The 8,183-nt window shown below is 36.3% G+C and overlaps 1 protein-coding gene across 2 annotated transcripts in view; it reads right to left on the bottom strand.

The window, feature by feature from the left end:
* gprc5ba (G protein-coupled receptor, class C, group 5, member Ba) overlaps positions 1-7,760 on the bottom strand; it is a 42,900-nt gene extending 35,140 nt beyond the window's left edge. For both annotated transcript variants that reach the window (XR_013203918.1, XM_077230588.1), the window contains exon 1: positions 7,239-7,760. The gene's annotated coding sequence lies outside the window, so the exon portion shown is untranslated. The remainder of the gene's footprint in view (positions 1-7,238) is intronic.
* Positions 7,761-8,183: the final 423 nt, after the last annotated feature.

The raw sequence follows: 8,183 nt of genomic DNA, 5'->3' as shown, positions 1-8,183 counted from the left end.
ACATCTAAAATGATCTTTATTTGTACGTTTTCTGAGAGGAGCACTTTTCCCTTGTCCATGAATAATGACGTAACTCGCGCTGACTGACAGAGACGAAGCGTGCGCACTAGGGCTTATGGAACAAATTCCGAAATTCGAATATAATTTGAATATTAAAAAAATCAATACTAGTCGAATGCTGAAGTTACTCTTCGAATATTGCTTTTTTATGCATTTATATTTTTTTATATGCAATCTTGTCTTTCTCGCCACTTTGGCTTACACGCATGTGAAAATGAAATGCTTTTGTTTCGTCTGATGAACAATAAAGTTTTTGAATCGTAACACAATTGTGCACGTTATCCACGCTGTATCATCATAACAATGCTGTCAGAAATGGCGGAGAGCGATGTCTCCACGGAAACGGAGATCACCACTCCTGATAATTTGAGAAGCGATGTGTGGAAGGGGTTCGGATTTCAAACCATAAATGGAAAAATTACAAATAAAGAAGTGGCAATATGCAGAATATGCAAAATCCGAGTGAAATATCCCTCCTCAACTATAACCTGAGGGCAACCTGACAACGTTACACCCTGACAAGCTAGGCGATCTGTCCGAGGAACCGCCGCTAAAACAGGCAAGAATTACTTCTTTTCTGCGTCTCACCTCATCAAATCATATCATCCTCATCATATCTGTGAAGATATGAGACCGATCAACATCACGCAGGGGTCTGGATTTAAAGATTTTATTCACAAGCTTGAGCCAGGGTACACGGTTCCTAGCCGCACAAAAATGCTGTGCAGTTATTGATGCAGTCTCAGCACCCATTGTTTTTTAATTTATTTAAAAAAATGTCCATTAAAGTTGACAAATTAAAGTCTTTAAGTTTGATCCGCTGTTTTATTGTTAATAAGAAAGCGATCGCCTGTTTCTAAATGTTTATTGTAATGTTAGATACATTACCTCTAGTGGACAGAACGTGTAACAACAACCACATGCTGTAGTGGCATTGGCGATCCAAAAGCCTGTGTAATGTCGTAAATATTAATAATAGGATGAATTTGAGCATTTAATATTCGAATATTATTCGAATATTACATAAAATAAGGAATGGAATTCGAATAGTAGGCTATTATAGAGGAAGATTGACAGCCCAGTGCGCACAAAGACTCTCACACACGCGTGATCCCGATTTACACACGTGGACCTACAAAGAAATACAGCAATTCAAAATATCTGTCATGGTAATTATTCACGCAAACATCGTCTGTTATTTCATATGTGAACGTTTAACTGTTGGGGGAAACCTCTGATGCGTAACATTATATTAGATCCGTGCGGTACAGTAGGTCTGAGGATAGGCTGTCTGGTGTTAAGCACACAATTGTGGTATGATGGAAAAAAAAGTTTTTTGTTTTTGATTTGGTGTATGTTGGTTACCAGGGATTTTAAGGGATGGTTGCAAGGTGATTATTTCAAAACCTTCAGAAAACTTTAACTTGATTTTCCTCAAAGTTTATAATGCTGACTCGATCGACTTCAAACTGGTGTAGGTCAGTCATTTATTGTGTTCAAATAAATCATACATCATGAGGTTTTTTAAATAGAGAATGTAAAAATAACAATAGTTTGCTCATTGCGACTCACTTTGCCAGTACGGGTCACATATGTTTGAGCCAGAAACTGATTCAGAAGAAGATGAAAAGTTACACAGGCTCGTATATAAGTCGATGTATCAGAATGGTAATGCGTTTTTCTATCACTCTCTACAACGTCAGACACATAACGATAATTAATATGATTAGCCTTTTGCTTGACTATGTTATCAAACAGCTATTTCCTTCTGGAAACAAACTGTTTTGCATTATTTTCCTGTTATCTCTGTAAAGCTGCTTTGAAACAATCTGTATTGTAAAAAGCACTATATAAATAAATGTGACCTGACTTGCTAATGTTACACAAACCATGTTCCCGTCTCAGAACGTCAGTGGAGAAAGGAAAGGCATATAGTTCATCAAAACATCGATATATACACCATACACTCGCTATATTGCTAATGTACCCGATTTCTCATATCAACAAAAAAATATACCAGGAAACAGGTGATTTCAAACCATGTTTTTGAGACTTTACATTACATTACAGTATTTCTCCATTATTAGCAAGAAAATGTCTTTGAACAAGAATGGCTCGCTTACCAAATCCCTATTCATACTAAAAGTCTACAATTACAGCTATTATTTATTCTTTATTAAAACAGTTTGACCTAACCCTTAACCCAGCAAAACATTAACCCGTCCAGTGGCTCAAAAGGGCTTCTTACATGTCTGGTGACGCACAAACTTTAATTCACTGACGATTCCTGTATGCTCATAATGTGCTCATCGCGACCCAACCCCGATTCTGGGTCAGATATTGAAAGGGTGTGATTATTTTGCCCAGTCACCGCTTGGGTTCACCCAGGCCAGAGGCAAATTTAGGTGTGGGAATCATGGACAGTCTCCTGTGACCCGACTGGGTTTCTATCGCTCATTTGCGTATCTCGTCAATGATGTGGCTCGATTAACTACAGCAAGTGTGTTCCCTTCCCTTACTCTAGTTTGGGTTCAGGGCCCGTTCACACCAGCATCCCGGAGCAACATGATCCCACTGATCGATCTCCAGCAAAAGCGACTGACACTGTTGATAAAAGCATTATTAATGTGCTGAAGACAGTGAAGTGCACATCATACTCAGAGAAGTGACCCGTATCGGGCAGTACAGATGTTCAAACAAAGCTTTCCATATTAAATCAAGGCTACTCGACATAAACAAACTGGAATGGGAAACAGCTGAGCACTGTTAACTTCATAATCTCATGCCCGTGTGAACGGTCCCGTGAACACTTATAGATCGCTGCCATGTTTACTGATCTAAATATACATATATGACTGGTTATACTGCGATGTGAAGGAGAAGCACTTGGAGAGTCCCGATCCTCAGACACATTACTGACTGAACCTCGACCCAAGACTCAACAGAACTCCTTTTTAATTTACTTCAGGCGTTGTCTATAATGTGTAAGGTCTTTTCAAGAGATATATAGAGATCATGAAAGGGATAGTTCACCCAAATGTTTTAATTCTCATAATTTACTCAGACTCCATCCTAGGTGTATATGTCTTTCTTCTTACAGCCAAACACAATCAGAGTTATGTTCAATCGTGATTATGGTTCATAAAGTTATACATATGGATATTTTAATTACAAAAACACATGGCTTGCAATGTTTTTCTTACAACATATTGGATTAAATAAAGGGATGACCATATACAACCTTTTTTCCCCTTCCCCTTTTCTTTCAGATTGTTAAATTATAGATTATATGTCTGTTGTGTTGCCCCCCATTTCCCTGTCTGTTTGTTTGAATGGATGTCATCTAAAGACAATTAAAGTTGATCACAAAAAAAGCCCCGCATGGCTTTACTCCAGAAGGCCTTTATTAGCTTTTATGATGGATGGATGTGCTTTTTTGGTACCATTCACAGCCATTATAAAGCTCGGAAGAGCAAGGAAATTTATTAATATAACTCTGTGTTTGTCTGAAAGCAGAAAGTCATATACACTAGGATGACATGATGGAGAGTTAATCCTGGGCTAATCTTCAGTTTTGGGTGAACTATCCTTAAGGTGGTTGTATCCGCTGCAAACTGACGACTTACGTAATTGATGTACGAATGCTCGTGATTACGCAAGGAAATATTAAACATGAACAACTGAGATTATTAGCAGAAACTGATTCAAATAAACAATAAATATTACAATACAAGCCTTTGTTGCTATATTGCACTGTATTGTATTTAAAAAAAATTATCATGTATCATCTCGCTCCATGTTATAGGTAATTTTTGCTGAATTAAAATATTTAACCGTTTTTTCTTAACTGCTTCACAATACAGTTCATGCTGTAAATGAAATGATAGATGAATCATTCACAGTTACTGTATAATACTGTACAACACAACACAATCACCCCAGCTCAGTGAATCTGTTGCTCTGTAAAGCTTATTTCTGCATTCCTTCACTCCAGAACGAGCATTAGGAGATTTGTAATACATGTTATGGTCTCCAATCTGATGTTCGAATATGAACGTAACTTTTAAATAAGCAGGGGTAATTTAGTATTTTATCACGTCATCACATTGTTTAGAACATAAACAAATAGTAAAAAAAAACATTTTTGAAAAATTAAATGTTATAGATATGTTATGCTGTATGTAGTGACACCAGGACTCAGTTGACACAAAATGACATGTATAGGCAAAAATAATGAGGTTTTTTTTCCCATTCAATTTTTAGGTTTCAGGATTTTTTTAACCAAACTTTGTATAAAGATGATTCTCAACTGTGTTATGAAAGATATAATGGAATGAATTGATGCACCATTTTACTTTCTGCAATATGTGGGTAAAATGGCGATAAATGTGTTTTCCCATTTAATACAATGTAGCCTATCTATACACAGTATCTAATTTGCATATTAATGTGTTCATGGGGCAACATGTAATGAAAAAAGAAGTGCAAAAATGGGAGTAATAATTGGCAACATTTTAATAATAATATCTAATATTTCATAGGGATATAGATGTATAAATTCTTTCCCTATTCACTTCTTGTGTCTGTGTTTCCCAGAATGCCTGATGAACTGCTGTAAGTCCTGGTGTCTCTACCGTGGACGTGTATGAAATCAATGCCCTGTTCTGTAACAGAACGTCATATTTTAATTTGAAAGCCCATAACGGTTTCCTGAGATGTTGATTTATGAAATACAATTTGAAAAGTATTCCGATTTAAATGATAATTATAACAATATATTATCATATTTCCATAAGATTGCTACATCTGATCACTAAATTAGTGTCAGTCATTTTTAAAGACCGAGGAGAGGTTGTTTTCCTGGTGAATCATCCAAACATGTGGCGTCTCTGACTAGCCCTGAATGTGCTCTTAAAACTGTGACATGTACAGCGTCAGAGAAACCCCCTGAAATATAATGTCACTACAGAGGACAGAAGTCTATTCCTGGCTCTCAGGAGGTCAAACAACCATTTACATGCTCAGGATGTTTGCATTGAATATACAGAGAGACTTCAGACATAAACACAGACTCATAATGTAATGTTTTCTCATTCAAATCAGAAGATTTCCCATTGATCAATATAATGTGTGGGAATACCAGCGTGGCGGCGTCATATAGATCAGTGGTTGTTTCGCTTTTATATCATGCATTTTATGCACAGATTACATTTAAAAAAACTGGAAAGTTTATTTTTTTACATTTTTAGATGTCAGCGACATTAAAACGTCAGTGATGTCATTCACAAACGTTACTAGGCAAATAATATGCACCTGTAACTTTCTACAGTGATAGTTAGTGCTGGGCGGTAAGACCAAAAACCTGTAACAGTATTTTTTTATGCTTTTATATACGTCTGTAATGGTTTGTAATGTCATATCAGGTTTGCTTGGCTCACAAAAATGGAAAAATATGGAGCCCTGTTCCTGGATGGATGATCATGAAACTATAAATGAGATAAATGTTTACTGTGAGTTTAGAGTTAAGTGTATTTGTTGTTTTTGTGTAGACATGTTTATTTGTGATGGGTTTTTTACCCAGCAATGTGTGGTATACTGGTGTATGTGTATCTCATGGTCACGCATATGTATGTGTTTCCATATTTGTATTGTTTAACTTGTTCGTATTTTGTGTACTGCATGTAGAATGAATAAAAAAATTAAATAAAAAAGACAATATATGAAGCATGCAGAATGTAAACCATTTTTAAGATGCCATAAAAACAGAATATAGATATGCCAACAGCTTTAACATTGCTTCCTTTTCAAAACAAAACATTTTCTTAGGACCTTACATGAAAAATATACATATAATGTGTAGATGCTTTTACTCAAAAACTCACTTTAAAGCACTTTTGAGGATTTGTAATAACGTGCCATTGAAAACTAATGTGGCATACGAGGCAGAACAATATTAATTGTAGCTTTTTATGAATAAGCTACATGTTGTTTCTTAGCATTTTCATGTAAACATTATTTAAAAAAATAAATACCCTAAATTGTTAAATTAAACCATTTTTAAAAAACAGCAATTATTATAGCTATGGCATGGAGATTTTAAAAATACATACAGTATGCAAGATGAAAAGCGGTTTTCTGCCCAGCACTAGCAGATTAGATCATAAACACTGTGACATGCAACCAAATAAACCAAAATTCATACACAATAGTTTAAATTATTCCTGTTTTCTGGATTGTGCAAAATTGTTAAGAATAATAAACCAGTCTGCAACAGATATTCCAGGCTTATTTCTGTATATACATTTCTAAATGTTGAGATTTATTTTTAGATGCGCATGTCTGCTATAATAAGGGTGTGTAGAGATGTTGTGTGTAGTTGTAGTCGAAGGGGAATCAGTCAGAGCTGAACCACAGATGCAGGTTTAATGTGATCAACTTAGAAAAGGGTCCATCGCCTGCAGAGGGAAGTTTTTAAGCTCAGGATGATGATAAATCTTCAGATGCACACTAGAAACATGGATGCTCAAATGAAATGCAGAAAGAGAGAGAGAGAAACACCCCAAAATCACACAAGCTCTTTCAGTGGTTAGCAGAAGCTGGAAAGCATTCATGAATACCTATCAGCTAGCCTATAACATTAATACGTGACTAGTTTTTAATGCATGGACACATGCTAATTAATTTAGGTAATAATATTTAAAATGTTCAATCCTCTTCTCCTCCTGAGTTTGCTTTAGATCTCAGATCCCATTTTCCTCATGTCACATAACCACGCATCATCGCATTAGGCGATATGATAATACTGCCGTATAACCGCATACACTATTTATTAATGCAGAAAAATAATCATTCTTATATGGCATGTCTGTCAGGGGAAATCATCTCCAGTGTGATGATTATTTCTTCATATTTATACACCCCTATTCCACAGAGGCATTCTTATGAATCGTTATGTATTTTTTGCATCAACAAATACATTAAAACGACTAATGAAACGTTAATGTTTGAACGATTTGATTTCATATATAGCTAGATAAATAAATAAATAAATAAATAAAATACACACATGATATTCGAATCAAAATAAGCAACGACATTTGATGAGACCAGCCAGAAAACAGCTCTTGTAATTTCAATATATATATGATTATTATAGTATATCTGATCTGTACACGTACCTTTCTCGATAAAAGCGTCCGCTATGAGCGATGTTTAAATACGCGTGTGAGAAATGTCACATCTCGGCTCCTGCAGCTGATTCACACAGCGAAGGGTCGCACAATTACTCCTCTTCGAGCTCTCTAAAATGGCTATATCCCCTATAGTCTTCAGTGTAGTCTGGCGATTAATAAACGAGGTCAAACATCAACATATAAAATGCGCTGTAAATAAAAACCGTGAGAAAACGCGTATTCCCTTTCAGCCTCTGGCACGGAGTTCATCAGTTGACACAGAGAAACGAAAATGTCAGGCGTCCTCGTTCTTCATCACACCATCATCGCCTTCAACACACACACACACATTAGTCGTGTTTCATCTGTTATCCGCAGAGGCTTTCTTCTTCATCGGTTAATGTTTTTCATGTGCTGCTGTTTCTTTCACTGCATCTGCTGCTTTCCCTCTGTCTTCATAATCACACGCGCGTTCTCAGCTGTTTGATTCAATCAATCAGCGCAGAACAGGCCACGCCCCTCACTGTCAGTCACGCGCACAGACCACGCCCCTAACTGGCAGTCACTGACAAGCCACGCCCCTCGTCGCCAGTCATGAGTACAAGCCACGCCCCTCGCTGTCATTCACGAACACAAGCCACCATCCCTCACAAACATGTTTACAAAGCTTTTTTTAATTTATTGATTTTATGTTCTTTAAAAAGGTAGATAGTGAATGCAGAGAGAATGTCGAGGAGGCAAGAGAAAAGAGAAATAATTACAGAAATACTTAATTATTCTAGTTTTCTTTAGAATTCTTTATTCTAATTTTATAGCCTACTCAGTATAGCGGCTCCTCCTGACTGTCCATTAAGGTACAGTATAGGGCAAACTATGTGCTGTAGCAATAGCTTTATTAATATGGAAGTAAAATAATAATAAAATAAAAAAAGCTGGTTGAATTGCACTACT

The sequence above is a fragment of the Siphateles boraxobius genome, unplaced genomic scaffold (genome assembly GCF_051911475.1).
Source record: "Siphateles boraxobius isolate OS27281-9 unplaced genomic scaffold, OSU_SipBor_1 15, whole genome shotgun sequence".
Lineage (NCBI taxonomy): Eukaryota > Metazoa > Chordata > Actinopteri > Cypriniformes > Leuciscidae > Siphateles > Siphateles boraxobius.
This window is presented reverse-complemented; position numbering and strand designations above follow the sequence as displayed.